Source organism: Pan paniscus, chromosome 10 (assembly GCF_029289425.2).
Source record: "Pan paniscus chromosome 10, NHGRI_mPanPan1-v2.0_pri, whole genome shotgun sequence".
Lineage (NCBI taxonomy): Eukaryota > Metazoa > Chordata > Mammalia > Primates > Hominidae > Pan > Pan paniscus.
In genome coordinates this window covers 102716234-102731923 of record NC_073259.2, presented here as the reverse complement: position 1 = coordinate 102731923, position 15690 = coordinate 102716234, and the positions used below count along the sequence as shown (strand labels likewise).

The 15690-nt window shown below is 41.7% G+C and overlaps 1 protein-coding gene across 2 annotated transcripts in view; it reads left to right on the top strand.

Annotated features, from left to right (window-relative positions):
• Positions 1 to 15690, top strand: part of TMCC3 (transmembrane and coiled-coil domain family 3) — a 308739-nt gene that overhangs the window by 208175 nt on the left and 84874 nt on the right. The window lies entirely within an intron of this gene.

The window sequence follows — 15690 nt, the reverse complement described above, 5'->3', positions numbered from 1 at the left end:
TTTGGCTCATTTTATATAATGAGATGTGAAGAATACTTGTCAGTCTCTGTGTTTTGACATTTTGATAATTAAACATGGGCTCTGTGATTCATATTGACATGTAGTCAGTATAGAATATTTATGAGATATTTTACCTTCTTTTGTTTGTACTGTCTTTAAGGTGTAAATTAATTAAAATTTAAAGATTTAAAAGTAAGATTTAAAACTCAGTTCCTCAGTCACAATAGGTACATTTTGAGTCCTCGGTGCGCTCATGTGACCAGCATCTACTGTATTCAGTATGCAGATTCAGACAATCATTTATTGTACACTTCATCTTGATATCTAAATTAGGGAAAATATTTAAAGCATAGTAGTTTAAATAGGTCCTGGGCTGGGGTTTTATGAATAATCCATATTCTAATCATCTGTCTTCTAATTGGTTATATGTAAAACATTCTGACATTTTTGGATTGTGGAAAGTATGATTCCCTTTGTAAAAGGATTAGAGGGAAACAATGGACAATGGGAAAAGCCCCATCTCAATAGAGCTTTATCCAGAGAATGGTTTTGCAATCGTGAGTGTCAAGAAGCAGCAATGAAATTTATGGATTTTCTGTCTCTTTCATTGAAGCAGAAATTCAAAATAGAGCTCTATAAATTGGTCAGCATCTTCTTGGATCCTGTATTTGTTTTTTCCATTACCTCAGTTCCTTTTAGCAATTGAAAAGGAAGCTTGTTGTTGTTGTAAACTCCGAATGACCAAATCCTGCTAACGTTCTGAAAAACCTACATGTTATATTCTTGATTTCCTGATAACTTTTTTTTTTTTTTTTTTGAGACAGGGTCTTGTTCTGTCACCTAGGCTGGAGTGTAGTGGCGCCATCTCAGCTCACTGCAGCTTTGACCTCCAGGGCCCAAGCCATCCTCCCACCCCAGCCTCCCGAGTAGCTGGGACTACAGGCGCGAGCCACCATGTCCGGCTAATTTTTTGTATTTTTCTGGAGAGATGGGGTTTTGCCATGTTGCCCAGGCTGGTCTTGAACTCCTGGGCTGAAGTGATCCGCCTGCGTTGGCCGAAGTGATCCACCTGCCTTGGCTTCCCAGAGAGCTAGGATTACAGGTGTGAGCCACTGTACCTGGCCCCTGATAACTTCTACTAATTCCTTTGTATGTGTGTGTACATGCATGTTAGTGGGTGTACTTGCCTGCTGGGTATCCTACACTCCATGGTATTATATTACATACTTTAAATCTTGTACCTTGTATAGCATTCTTCTCCTTTTGTGAAAGGCATTCCTTCTAATGGAAGAAAATCAATAGAATGTCAGAAATATTAACTGGGAGTGCATCAGCCACAGCTGATGTAGGAAGAAGCAGTGAGAAATAACAGAACTATAGAATACTTTTCAAAACTGTCAGCTAGGACAGTGAGGACTTCTAAATACTTGCAGGAAATTGAACCTTCACTTCCAAAGTGATAGGAGAATTGACTTCTAATTTTGTGAAACGTGACATGCAAAACTGAAAATCTAGAAGTGCTTAGAAATGATGGAAAAGATTTACAAGGAGCCTTCAGATAAAGGGTAAAGTCATGATGATATAATTTTGAATTTCAAAAGCTTCGTTTTCTTTCTTCATGGGAAGAACAGGAAACAAGAGGCTTAGAATGTAGAAATCATCTTCATGGGAATATTAGTAATAGTGGATGTGTGTTAAACTGTTATGGAGAAGCAGGGAAAGGCTGGACAGGGAATAAGGACAAGTCAGGCTCATTTAAGTTAAATGTTTTGAGAGGGAACCTGCAACAGTGTACTCTGCAGATGCACTGAGATTCTTCCCTGTTCATATTCTCAGCAGTGCCAGCCTTGACTTTTAGTCAAGAGATAGTTATCGTTTAATGGGTATAATTTTTAGAATTCCATCTGCAATTCCATTCTACAATTGCAATTCTACAATTGCAAATTCCATTCTACAATTGAGGAAACTGAGGCTTATAAAGATTAAAGAGCTCATCCAAGGATATGCACCTAGTAAATAAGCTTAGACCTGGAATTTGGACAATAATTTTGCCATTTATTAGCTGAGTACCTTTGGTCAAATCACTTGATCTATTCAGATGTCCTGGTTGCTACTCCGGATATTGGGAAAATCATAGCACCTTCCATCATAGAGATGGGAGGGCAAGAGTTTGGCAGTAACTCAGTTGATGTATTGACAGTGTCTGGTGCAGAAGACGTAGGCAAAATAAATAACTATTGCAATTTACTGGCTCTGTGCAAAGTCCTATAGAGATGCTATAGGAAGACACAGAAGAAATGGAGAAAGATGTTTCTCTTACTCTTCAGTAGCAAAATATTTTGGACTTCTGTTGACCATTTTGCCCTGAATATTTTCCAGGAGTGGGGTGGGACAGAAGATATCGACATTTGTGATACTTTGCATGGGGCATTTTGTTAGGCTCTGTAGCAGTCAGTATTAGGTTTGATACACATAACAGAAAAATCCTACTTTGCAAAATGAGTTAAGATAACAGGCTCCCTGTTAGCATTTTCACACGGAACATTTGATTTTTGGCAACAAATGACTGACCTTAATTGTGAAATAACTGTACAACAATTTCTTTATCCATTCTGTTGTGGAATGACAATTGGGTTGTTTCTAGATAGGGACTGTTACCACTGTGAATGTTCTTGTACGTGTGTCCTGGTTGATGTGTGGCCTCCGGGATAGATATATACTGAGGAATGGAGTGGCTGGGCATGAGGGTTCCTGCTACTCCAGATCATTACCAGCACTAAGTATCATAATACTTTTCTATTTTTGTCAATCTTGTAGAGTTATACTGATTTTTTATTTTATTTTATTTTTTTTTGAGACAGAGTCTCGCTCTGTCACCCAGGCTACAGTGCAGTGGTGCAATCTCCTCTCACTGCAAGCTCCGCCTCCCAGGTTCACGCCATTCTCCTGCCTCAGCCTCCCAAGTAGCTGGGACTACAGGTGCCTGCCACCATGCCCGACTAATTTTTTTGTATTTTCAGTAGAGATGGGGTTTCACCATGTTAGCTGGGATGGTCTCGATCTTCTGAGCTTGTGATCCGCCCACCTCAGCCTCCCAAAGTGCTGGGATTACAGGCGTGAGCCACCACGCCCGGCCTGTTATAATTTTTATAATATCATTACAGAAACATTTCTTCATATGATTACATATTCTTCCTAAGTATAATTGTCAATAGCTGCACTGCATTTTTTATGAATATATCATAATTTATATAATCAGTCCATGATTTTTCATAATAAATAATCCTTTGAATTGCTTTAATTTTTTCAGAATGATAAAATGTGTGATGTTTGTGTGTAAAAGTTTTTCTGTATTGTATTTTCCTGTATTATTTCTTTTCTTTTTTTTTGAGACAGAGTCTTGCTCTGTTTGCCAGGCTGGACTGCAGTGGCGCAATCTCGGCTCACTGCAACCTCCGCCCCTCCAGGTATTAAGCAATTCTCTGCCTCAGCCTCCAGAGTAGCTGGGTTATAGGTGCGTGCCACCACGCCTGGCTAATTTTTTGTATTTTTAGTAGAGATGGGGTTTCACCATCTTGGCCAGGCTGGTCTTGAACTCCTGACCTCGTGATCCACCTGCCTCGGCCTCCCAAAGTGCTGGGATTACAGGCGTGAGCCACCGCACCCAGCCTATTATTTCTTTAGCATAGCTTCCTAGAAGTAGAATATTTTGGTCAAAGTGTACCAGCAAAAAGACTGTGTATTCTACATGGGAGCTACGGCCTTGGGAATGAAAGGAGTTGGAGGTTAGTGTAAAAGGAGGAAGTGTGCCCTTGTCACTTGTGCAAGTTTGCAGACTCTGCAGTGGTAGGAACAGCACAGGCAGAGGCAGAGAGGGAGGAATGGCCAGGGTCCAGAGCTTGTCCACAGGCTCCTACTTTCATCCTAATTCTATTCACAAAATTTGTGATGATGACATATGGCATCAAAATGCATCCTTCACCTTACTAGGACACTTTCCAGGATAACAGCATACATCCTTACTGAAGTCTTACTGGTAAGGAGAAAGAAATACCACGTGAAGACAGACTTTAGGTTTTGTTTTGTTTGTGCAGACATTTATCGAGCTCTTATTTTATAAGTGCTTTACATATATTACATCATTTAATCCTCAACAACAGTATGAGGTGGGTACTATTGTTATCCTTAGCTTATGAATGTGAGAACCAAGGCTTTAGAGCTCGTAAGGAGCAGCGCCAAGATGTGAATCCAAGCAGTCTGTCTCCAGTACACCATACCGCCTCCCTGTAACAGCACAAGATCATTTACAATTGAATGTTTATGTGAGTGATTTAAGCAACAGATACTGTCAGAATTCAGAGAAGGGAGAGAGATAACAGTGTGGACTGGAGTGGACAAGGAAGGCTTCAGCAAGCAGCATCCTCTTTTGAAAGGACTGTGACTTGGACTGTTTAAAAACAACATCACATCAGATTTTTCTGGCAGTTTCATTTCCCACTTCCCTTATCCTGCAAAGTGAGTTGATAAAATGCAAAGTGAATTCACGGACGATATGTTCCTGGAGTGTAGCTAGCTCATCCTTCAGATTCAGTATGTGCTTAATGAAAGACAATTCTCCTGGGCTAGCCGTGCATAGAATGGAGTCAGCTAGAGATCCCCAGAGAACTGCTTTCTCTGTGGTTGTGTGAAGTAGGAACCCAAGCATCACAAGTCCAGTTACAGGTTTAACTGAATGGAACATTTCGTGCCTAGTAAAAAGTAAGGCATTTTTATCTATGTTTGTTTTCTAACCCTGTTGTAGACTTCTGGAAAACTGCAGTAGCAAATAGCCAGTAGTCATACACGATAATCAGAGAGTGAAACTCTTTCCAAGTGGTAGAGTCAAGAGGTTAGAAATAGCAAACCACTTATATTATAATCTGTGTGTGCATGATATAAAGTAAAGACTCAAACCAATATAGGAATCATAAAACATGGAGCAAAGCAAAGCACATGAATTTGCAAAATTTTCTTTTCTTTTTTTTTTTGAGATAGAGTCTCGCTCTGTCGCCCAGGCTGGAGTGCAGTGGCATGATCTCGGCCCACTGCAACCTCTGCCTCCAGGGTTCAAGCAATTCTCATGCCTGAGCTACCCAAATAGCTGGGATTACAGGTGTGCATCACTACACTCAGCTAATTTTTATATTTTTTGTAGATACAGGGTTTTGCCATGTTGGCCAGGCTGGTCTCAAACTCCTGGCCCCATGTAATCCACATGCCACAGCCTCCCAAAGTGCTGGGACTACAGGTGTGTGCCACCATGCCTGGCTAATTTTTGTGTTTTTGTAGAGACAGGGTTTCACCATGTTGGCTGGGCTGATCTCAAACTCCTGACCTCAAGTGATCCGCCCGCCTCCACCTCTCAAAGGAATTTGCAAAATTCTCTACTCAACCTTGCTATGTAACCTTTTACTAAACAACTCATATAATGAGTCGTTTTGAACCTGAACCAAATCTATGAACGTTAATATGTTCTTCCAACCAAATCAGGACTTAATTATCCATTATTTATTCCATAAAAACCTTGTAGAATCACTGCTTTGTGCCAGGTGCTATGCTCCACACTGATGGGCCAAGGATAATGGACATTGCCGTTGGCCCTGAACTTGTGTGGTTGAGACACAGCATACACCGTGGCCAGGTACTGACATGTGTGGTCATATTAATGAGCACCACCTACAGTCTTTGTTTGCCCTAGTTTCCACAGCTGGTCAACTCCTCTGGTGCAGCAAAGGGCCATAACCTGGTAGAATATTCTGTGAACAACTTCTTCAGAGAAAAAGTTCACTCCTGCTTGTGTTGTTCCCCTCCTCCCAAAACCCAGTTTTTTCTGTGAAAATGACTACAGTTGCATCTAAATTTAATTTAATTTTTTTTTTTTTTGATGCAGAGTCTCTGTCACCTAGACTGCTGTGCAGTGGCACAATCTCAGCTCACTGCTACCTCCGCCTCGTGGGTTCAAGCAGGTCTCCTTCCTCAGACTCCTGAGTAGCTGGGATTACAGGCACTCACCACCACGCCTGGCTAGTTTTTGTCTTTTTAGTAGAGACAAAGTTTTGCCATGTTGGCCAGGCTGTTCTCGAACTCCTGGCCTCAACTGATCTGCCCATCTTGGCTTCCCAAAGTGGTGGGATTACAGGCGTGCACCACCATGTCTGGCCTTAAAACACATTTTTAATTAAACTTTTAATTTTGAGATTGTTGTAGATTCACATGCACTTGTAAGGAATACTTCTGAGGAACTCTGTACACTTTACCTGTCCCCCAGTGGTAGTATCTGTGTCTCCCATGGTAGTATCTTGTCAAACTTCAGTACAAATATCACATTAACATTGGTGCAATCCATCAATCTCATTCAGATTTCCCCAGTACTTGTTTGCGTGTGTGCATGTGTGTATTTAGTCCTGTGCAATTCTATCCACCACCACTCTCAAGATACAGAACAGTTCCATCCCCACAGGATCCCTGGTGCTGCCTTTTTATAAACACACCCACCTCCCTCCTGCAACTACCCCCTCCTGTTCCTAGAGCCTAGTACCCACTCATCTCTTCTCCTTTTCTATACTTTTATCATTTCAAGAATGCTATGTAAGTGGGGCCGGGTGCGGTGGCTCATGCCTGTAATCCCAGCACTTCGGGAGGCCGAGGTGGGCAGATCACTTGAGGTCAGGAGTTTGAGACTAGCCTGGCCAACATGGTGAAACCCTGTCTCTACTAAAAATACAACAATTAGCTGGGTGTGATGGCAGGCACCTGCAATGCCAGCTATTTGGGAAGCTGAGGCAGGAGAATTGCGAGGCGGAGGTTGCAGTGAGCTGAGATTGTGCCACTGCACCCCAGCCTGGGAGAAAGAGTGAGACTTCATCTCAAAAAAAAAAAAGGATGCATATCAAATAGTTTGTTCCTTTTTATTGTTGAGTCATATTCCATGGTATGGATGTACCACAGTTGTTTAACCATTCACATGTTGAAGGACATGGTGCTGCTACCAGGTTTTGGCAATTACGAATAAAGCTGCTATGAATATTTGTGTATAGGTTTCTGTTTGAACATGTTTTCTTTCTGGGATAAATGCCTGAGAGTGCAGTTGCTGGGTCAGATGGGAGATTTGCATGTTTTAGTTTTGTAAAAAACTGTCAAACTGCTTTCCAGAGAGGCTGAACCATTTTACATTCCTACCAGCAATGTATGATTTATGTAGTTTCTCCACATCCTTGCCAGCAATATGTGTTATAACTCGTTTTTATTGTAGCCATTCTGATAAGTGAGCAGTAACATCTCATTGTGGTTTTAATTTGCATTTCCCTAATAGCTAATGACATTTAACATCTTTTCATGTGTTTATTTGCCATTAGTATATTCTCTTCAGTGAAATGTCTGTTCCTATGTTTTGCTCATTTTTTAATTGGATTTTTTTTATTTTTATTGTTATTTGAGATGGAGTCTTGCTCTGTCTCCCAGGCTGGAGTACAGTGCCGCCATCTTGGCTCACTGCAATCTCTGCCTCCCGGGTTCAAGTGATTCTCCTGCCTCGGCCTCCCAAGCAGCTGAGATTACAGGCACCCGCCACCACGCCCCACTAATTTTTTTGTATTTTTAGTAGAGACGGGGCTTCACCATATGGGCCAGGCTGATTTTGAACTCCTGATCTCAAGTGATCTGCCACCTTGGCCTCCCAAAGTGCTAGGATTGCACATATGAGCCACTGCGCCGGGCCAAGGATTGTTTATTTTTTACTATAGAGTTTTGAGAATTCTTTATACATTCTAGGTACTCATCACTTGTTATATGTTTGGTTTTGTAAATATTTTCTTCCCATCTGTATCTTGTCTTTTTATCCTCTTATCAGAGTTTTTTGAGAAGCAAAAGCGTTTACTTTTGATGAAGTAAAATACATTTTTGTACTTCTTTATGTAGCCTCAAGTCTGTAGGCAAGGCACATGTTGAAGACCATCTCCCAGAACACTTGAAGGCAGCCTGGAGAATTTTCTCGTTGCTCTTGAGAAATCAATAGCATGGAATTGTTGCATTTGCTAAAAAAAGGAATATTCAAAGGCAAGTTCCCTAGCCTGCAGAGTTTCAATTGAGTCTGTCTACTTTCCTGTTTTTAATCAAAATCTTGCCAAGTGGAAGTTTCGGGCTTCTGTGCCAGATAATTGCTAATACTAAATAAGTAGCAGTGATTGTTTATTTGCAGTCACATAGAACATGCTATGTTAGAAATTAAATGTAAATGTTAAGAATGTGGTCATTTTTAGTTGGCTATAAACCAGGTAGTTAGAATTAGAGATCCATGTTTGCATCAGGCCAGAAAGCTGCTTATCCACAACATAAGCATTTCTATCTATCTATCTGTAATATAGATATGTAGAGCTGATCAGCATGTGTTCACCTCAAGCTAGTAGAATACATTTTAAAAACCTGATTTATTCTTCCTTTTGCTCTGTTCTTATATCGTTGCGGAGGGAAGCTTGTTGTACTTTTTGTCTTATGACTCTTTCCCCCAAAGGGAACACTTCCCTGCACTATTAAATCAAACTGGAATATGAAAAGAAATACATTTTCCTTTCCTTTACAAGAGGCTTGTACTTTTGTTTTCAACATCTGGCTTTCCTTGTCTTTCCTTCTCCCTGCTGCGATGACCATAGGACTGAAACATCTAAGGAAGTGAGCTGCATGAGGAGACCACCTCCTTCCTTTGTCCTACTACCATGCCAAGCACATAACTATCCTGGCATCTACAGCAACGTTTTTGGAGGTGTCTGCCTCACTGTCTAGATGGGCTGTCCCTTCTGGATGTCTTACTCATTTCTATATTCTCAGCACCAAGAGCAGAGGCTGTCACACCAAAGGTGCTCAATAAATGACGGGAGAATTCACAAATGTCATTAACTACTTAGTAGCTGAAAATTGGTAACATCCATCATTCAGTGAATTTTCATCCTTTCCTATTACCCATTCCAACCCCTTAGGAACAGACACTAGTTTTTGCTTATGTCGGAGTCATTTTTTAAAACCCTAATGCCTAGGAAATAAGTAGACATTTAATAATGTTGATCTCATTCACTCAGCAAACATTTATTGAATACTATGTTAAGAACTGTCCAGAATACCTACATGTACCTGGAAAGTACAGTCCTTTCCTTCAGGTAACCTACACTCTAGTGTGTGTAGGGGGGAAGCATAGAAATTATCACATGAAATATTTAAAGAATATAATGTATTATAACCTTTGTATTGAAATAATTAGTCCAGACTGTAAATAGTTGAGCAGTTCACAGGTAATCTGGTGTGGACTGACCACAGAAGACTCAAGCTAGTGGCCTGAGAAAACTCTAGAGTCCTTGGTGCCCCCACTAGAATCCTCTGTTGATTCTCCCTTTATTTGTGCTGTTCAAAGTTCTTGCCTTCTCTTGAAATGCTGCCCTTTTCCTTGTCTTCTTTCTGCCCATACCCTGCATTGAATGTTGCATTAGACAGGATTCTTTGGGTTGCAGGAGTCAGAAACCCATCTCTAACGGGCTTGAGCAAAAAGAGGAATCCATTGCTTCATATCACTGAAAAGGTGGTCTAGGCAAGGCTGGTGTGGTGGATTGGCTGCCAAAATGACAGTCAGCAATTTCTCCCATCTATGTGCTCATCACTCCTTCCCTCAACAGGTAGACCCCGTTTCTCCTCCCCTGGAGTCTGAGCTGGACTTTTGACTTGCCTTGACCAGTAGAATGTGATGGAAGTGATAATCTGCCAGTTCTAGGCTAGGCCTTAGGAGATTTGGCAGCTTTTGTTTTTGCTGTGTTAGAAGGCAGCCACCATGTAAAAAAATCCAACTACCCTGATGGAGAGATGAGAGACTATATAAAAAAAAGTATTTAAAAAAGTATAAACAGGCCAGCTACAGTGGCTCATGCCTATAATCCCAGCTTTGGGAGGCTGAGGTGGGAGAGGCCAGGAGTTAAGATCAGCCTAGGCACACAGCAAGACCCTGTCGCTACAAAAAATAGCCAGGCGTGCTGATGCACCTGTAGTCCCAGCTACTCAGGAGAATGAGGTGGCAGGATAGCTTGAATCTGGGTGTTTGAGGCTGCCGTGAGCTATGGTCATGCCATCACACTCCAGCCCAGGTGACAGAGTAAGATAAAAAGTTTTTAAAAAAACTATAAACATATAAAAATAAAGACAGAGGCCTGGCCAGCCCCCACCATTCCAGCCACCCAAAGTCTTATAGGTGCTGACACGTTGTTTGTAGAAAAATCAACTCAAACTATGTTTTTCCTCTGTTCTCACACTACAAAAACAATAAACACAGAAGACTTCTGTGACCAAATATGGGAGAGGGGTTTCCCCACACACCAAGCAAGCAATCAGTTCTGGACACCAGCTGGGTGTCCTCCACCTCTACCTGGAGATAGCGTCAGACCCCACAGTTTGAAGGCGGAGTCCCCAAGACTGCCCTTCAAATGCCAGTCACAAGCCCAGGCCTTCAGAACTTCGGGCCAACCGGCTTCATGTTGGGGTTCCCATGACCCCCTCTTTGGCTTTGATTAATTTGCTAGAGCAGCACACAGAACTCAGGGAACCTTATATTTTACATTTACCGGTTTAGTATAAAGGATATCAGAAACGATACAGATGAAGAGACGCATGGGACGAGGTAGGGGAAGGAGCACAGGGCTTCTGTGTCCTCCCTGAGTACACCACCCTCCATAGATGTCCAGCTATCCAGAAGCCCCCTGAACCCTGTACTCTTCGGCCTTTTATGGAGACGTCACTGGGTGGGCATGATTGACAACCATGTAGAAATGTGATTGGACAAAAGGGTATATGATCTAGTACTAAGAGACTGAGTGGCGAGACCCAGCAAGGCCTGTCTGTTCAGATTCTTCTTGGCTTCTCTGTGCAGCATTCTTTCCTCCAGGGTATGGAGCAGGACCCCTTCTAAAATGAACCTTATGTCCTACAGTCAGACAAGGTAGGTCAGAGAATTTCTTCATGGCCAGCTGCATGACAGAAAGGCAGGGGAAGATTCCTTCCTTCAGGAGAGAAAAGAGCAGGTGGAACAAGGGTAGGATAAGGCTTCTGAGGCTGGCTTCTGGGATCTAAAGTGCCCCAAAATCATGACAAGAGACTATTACAGGGGCATTGGTAATTATGAGCCAGGAACCATGGGTGAAAACCAATGTGTATATATATATATATATATATATATATATAAAAAATAATGTCACTCATATGAATGAAGCCATCTTGGACACCCTACCCCCCCCCCCCAGTGCCACATGGAACAGAGAAAAGCCACCTCACCTCCCTTGGAGGCCTGCCCAGATTGCAGAATCATGAGCTAATGAGAGGTAGTTATTGTTGTAAGCCAACACCTTTTTTTTTTTTTTTTTTTTGAGATGGAGTCTCGCTCTGTCATCCAGGCTAGAGTACAGTGGCGTGATCTTAGCTCACTACAACCTCCGCCTCCCGGGTTCAAGCAATTCTCCTGCCTCAGCCTCCTGAGTAGCTGGGATTACAGGTGCCCACTACCACTCCCAGCTAATTTTTGTATTTTTAGTAGAGATGGGGTTTCACCGTGTTGGTCAGGCTGGTCTCGAACTCCTGACCTCAGGTGATCCACTCACCTCTGCCTCACAAAGTGCTGGGATTACAGGCGTGAGCCACTGCACCTGGCCAAGCCAAAGCATTTTAAGGTGGTTTGTCATGCAGCGATAGCAGATGGAAAATGCTGGATCTAGTGCTCTAAGGATTTAGTAAGAAGTCTTTCTCCGTTTCATGGCTCTGCTTTCCCAGGGAGGCTGTCTTTACATGGTGGAAGGATGTCCACTACAGCATCAGGCTTGCATTGTACCAGCTTAGCAATGCCCACTGGAAGGGCATAGGCTTTCCCAGCAGTTCTGGCAAAAGTCTGGGGATGACTCTCATCTGCTCTGATTAGCTCATGTGCCCATCCCTGCACAAGCCACAGTGACTCTGACTGGCCAAGGCTGGATGACATGCCACTCTCTGGATCCAAGGATGGGAATGGTCCACCTTATCTAAGCCATTTGGATTAAAAGTAGGAGTAGGGTAGGTCCCAATAGAAAACCTAGGTACTGTCTTCAGAATAAGGGGTGGGATCCTGGGCAGGCTGAAACAACAAACACGCACTACAAAAGTCAAGTGTAATCCTACCTCTTTCCATAGGCCTTTCACTCCAAACTTTAAACTATTACAGCTCAAATGACCTGGTCTCTTCTTTGGTGCTTTTAGCATCTGCTGTCTTGTTGTGCTCCTTCCTTATAGTTTGCAAGTAAATTCTTATTTCACACCTTAGGTATGAACCTTTGTATTTCTTATTGTTCTGACTGCATTTGTTATTGTAACAGTGTGGTATTTTCCATACTTTCTGCAGAGAGAGGCTCTTGGAGCTTGGAGGTATCAAAAGCACAGAATTCTTACATTGACAGGAGGAATTTGCACCTGCGCTCTCCCTCTCTCTCTCTCTCCAGGGCTGACAAAACCCTAGGCATTGGCATTGCATCCAAAGGAGGGGATGTGGTCTATTTTCCCCTTGGGTTCTGCCTCCCAAAAGGAGACCCAGATGGTGATCAGCACTGCTTGTTTTCTTTCTGTTCTGGGGAGCTTGCTCTTCTGCTATTTAATTTGTATATTTTTAAAAAATAATTTTGTATGAGTGCCCAGCAGAGCAGCTTTTGGGCAACTAGCTTATGAAATAAATTTAAATGATCTAAAAAAGAACATCCTTTGTTAATTGAAATTTAAATGAGCCTAATGAAGTTTTAATTTATCCTTCTCATTGAGGGTCAGCATTCCAGGATGGAATTCTAAGAAACATCAAGACAGTAATAGAAATGGAAAGTAGATGCCTGTTGGTACCCCCAAGCAAAGCCCAACCCTGGTTTGTCAGGGTCTCTCTGAGTTTATTCACACGTAAAGTGCTATTATGTTTATTTATTTGAGAAGGTACCCCTAACTGGTGATTTGAATTCCGGAATTAAGGATATCACCATATCTGTTCCTTTGAGTCTCTGTTACCTTTAAAATTTTAAATTATTCTTCACTATTGTGTGTATGTATGAATGAATGTACATCCAGTATACCAACAGTCATTTGTTAAAGAGCATTATATATTTATAATTGTGTACCCCTCTTCTATTGAAGCCTTCTTCATCTCCCCACCAGAGATACTGTCCTGAAATTTGTGTTTATTATCCTCTTGCTTTTCTTAAACTTTACAGGAAGGCTGGGCGTGGTGGCTCACGCCTGCAATCCAGCACTTTGGGAGGGTGAGGCGGGTGGATCACTTGAGGCAAGGAGTTCAAGACCAGCCTGGCCAACATGGTGAAACCCCATGTCTACTAAAAACACAAAAATTAGCCGGGCATGGTGGTGCACACCTGCAATCCAGATACTCAGGAGGCCGAGGCATGAGAATCACTTTAACTTGGGAGCCAGAGGTTGTAGTGAGCTGTGATCGTGCCACTGCACTCCAGCCTGGGCGACAGAGTGAAACTCTGTCTCAAAACCAAAAACAAACAAACAAAAAACCCAACCAAACAAAAACTTTACATGAACCTTTTTTTTTTTTTTTTTTTTTTTTTTTTGGTGGAGACAAGGTCTCACTATATTGCCCAGGCTGGTCTCGAACTCCTGGGCTCAAGTGATCCTCCCACCTCAGCCTCCTAAAGTGCTGGGATTATAGACATGAGCTACCACACAGCCTACATGAATCTTACTGCAAGTAATTTTTTGTGGCTTGCTTTTTTTGTTTCTCAGTATTGTTTGTGAAATTTGTCCATATTGATTTTTTTTTAGCTGGAGTTTGGTCTGTGGCTTATTTTTTTACTTTATTGTTTATTTTCATAAGCAGAAGTTTAATTTTTTTAATGTCAAACCTTTGTGGTTTATGCTTTTTGTGTCCTGTTTTTCTTTTACTTGAGATGATAATGATATTCTTTCATTTTCTTCTGACAATTTTAAGTTGTGTTTTTTCCACTTTAAGTCTTTAATCTTTTTTTTTTTTTTTAAATTTTTAATTTTTTTAGGGACAGGTCTTGCTCTGTTGCCCAGGCTGAATTCCTGGCCTCAAGTGAACCTCTTGCTTCAGCCTCCTGAACAGCTGGGATTACAGGTGCAAGCCACCATGTCCAGCTAATTTTTTTTCTTTATTTTTCCTTTATCTGGTATTGGTTTTTGTTTATGCTGTGAGGTAGAGATCAATTTTATTTTTATCCAAGTGAAAAGGTAGATCATGCCACTCCTTTGCTCAAAAATTTCCAAATCTTCCCATATTCCCCAAAATTAAAGTTCTTTTTTTTCTTTTTTCTTTTTTTTTTTTTTTTTGAGTCAGAGTTTTGCTTTTGTTGCCCAGGCTGGAGTGCAATGGCGTGATCTTGGCTCACTACAACCTTTGCCTCCTGAGTTCAAGCGATTCTCCTGTCTCAGACTCCTGAGTAGCTGGGATTACAGGCATGCGCCACCATGTCCGGCTAATTTTGTATTTTTGGTAGAAACACATTTTCTCCATGTTGGTCAGGCTGATCTTGAACTGCTGACCTCAGGTGATCGGCCCACCTCAGCCTCCTGAAGTGCTGGGATTACAGGCGTGAGCCACCACGCCCTGCCTAAAATTAAAGTTCTTAAAATAGAATGAAAGTCCATATATGATCTGGCCCTCTGAAATGTCTCTGACCTCATCTCTTTCCAGTGAACACTGGCCTCCTTGCTCTGCCTTGAACACTCCCGAAATGTTCAGGGCCCTTGACTTTCTGTTTGTCTGCTGGAAATTTTCAATGTCTATACTTCTGGCTTCCTCATTTCCCAAGTCTCTGCTCAAGGTCACCTTATCATGGAGGACTTCTCTAGCCACCCTAGCTAAAATCTCCCTCCAACACACACACACACACACACACACACACACACACACACACACACCCCAGCGTTTGGTATTTCTCTTCTTTCAAAGAACTTACCTGAAAAACTCTCTGGGTCTGGTATAGTTGTGTGTTGGGGTAGTGGTAGATGGGTATTTTTAAAAGTGTTGATTTAATTTTTTGAATGGCTTAAGGACTACATGGGACTTTCAATTTCTTCTTAAGTTAGTTTTAACCCTTTCTCTACAAAAAATATATTTTTAAAATTAGCCAGAAATGGTGGCACACACCTGTAGTTCTAGCTACTTGGGAAACTGAAGTGGGAGGATCCCTTGAGACCAAGAATTTGAGGCTGCAGTGAGCTATGATTGTGCCACTGCACCCCAGCCTGGGCAACAGATACCCTATCTCTAAAAAACATTTTTTAAAAAATTTTACTTTCTGAATAGTTAATATATGCCCACAGTATAAACATTCAAGTTTCAAAAGTATACACAGTGAAAATTAGATCTCTCTCCATCTCTGCCTTCTAGCTACCTGGTTCCCCTCTCTTGGCATCAATTTCTTGTCTGTTTCCCTAGTTTCTTATTTATCCTCCCAGATATATGTCGTGCATGTAGAAGCACATAACATATATTGTTTTTACATAAATGGTGGAATGCCATATATATTATCCTGCACATTGCTTTTTTTCCACTGAACCATGTATGTTAGATTTGCTTCCAAAGCTATTCATAGAGGGCTGCCTCATTTCTATTCCAGTTACCTAATATTC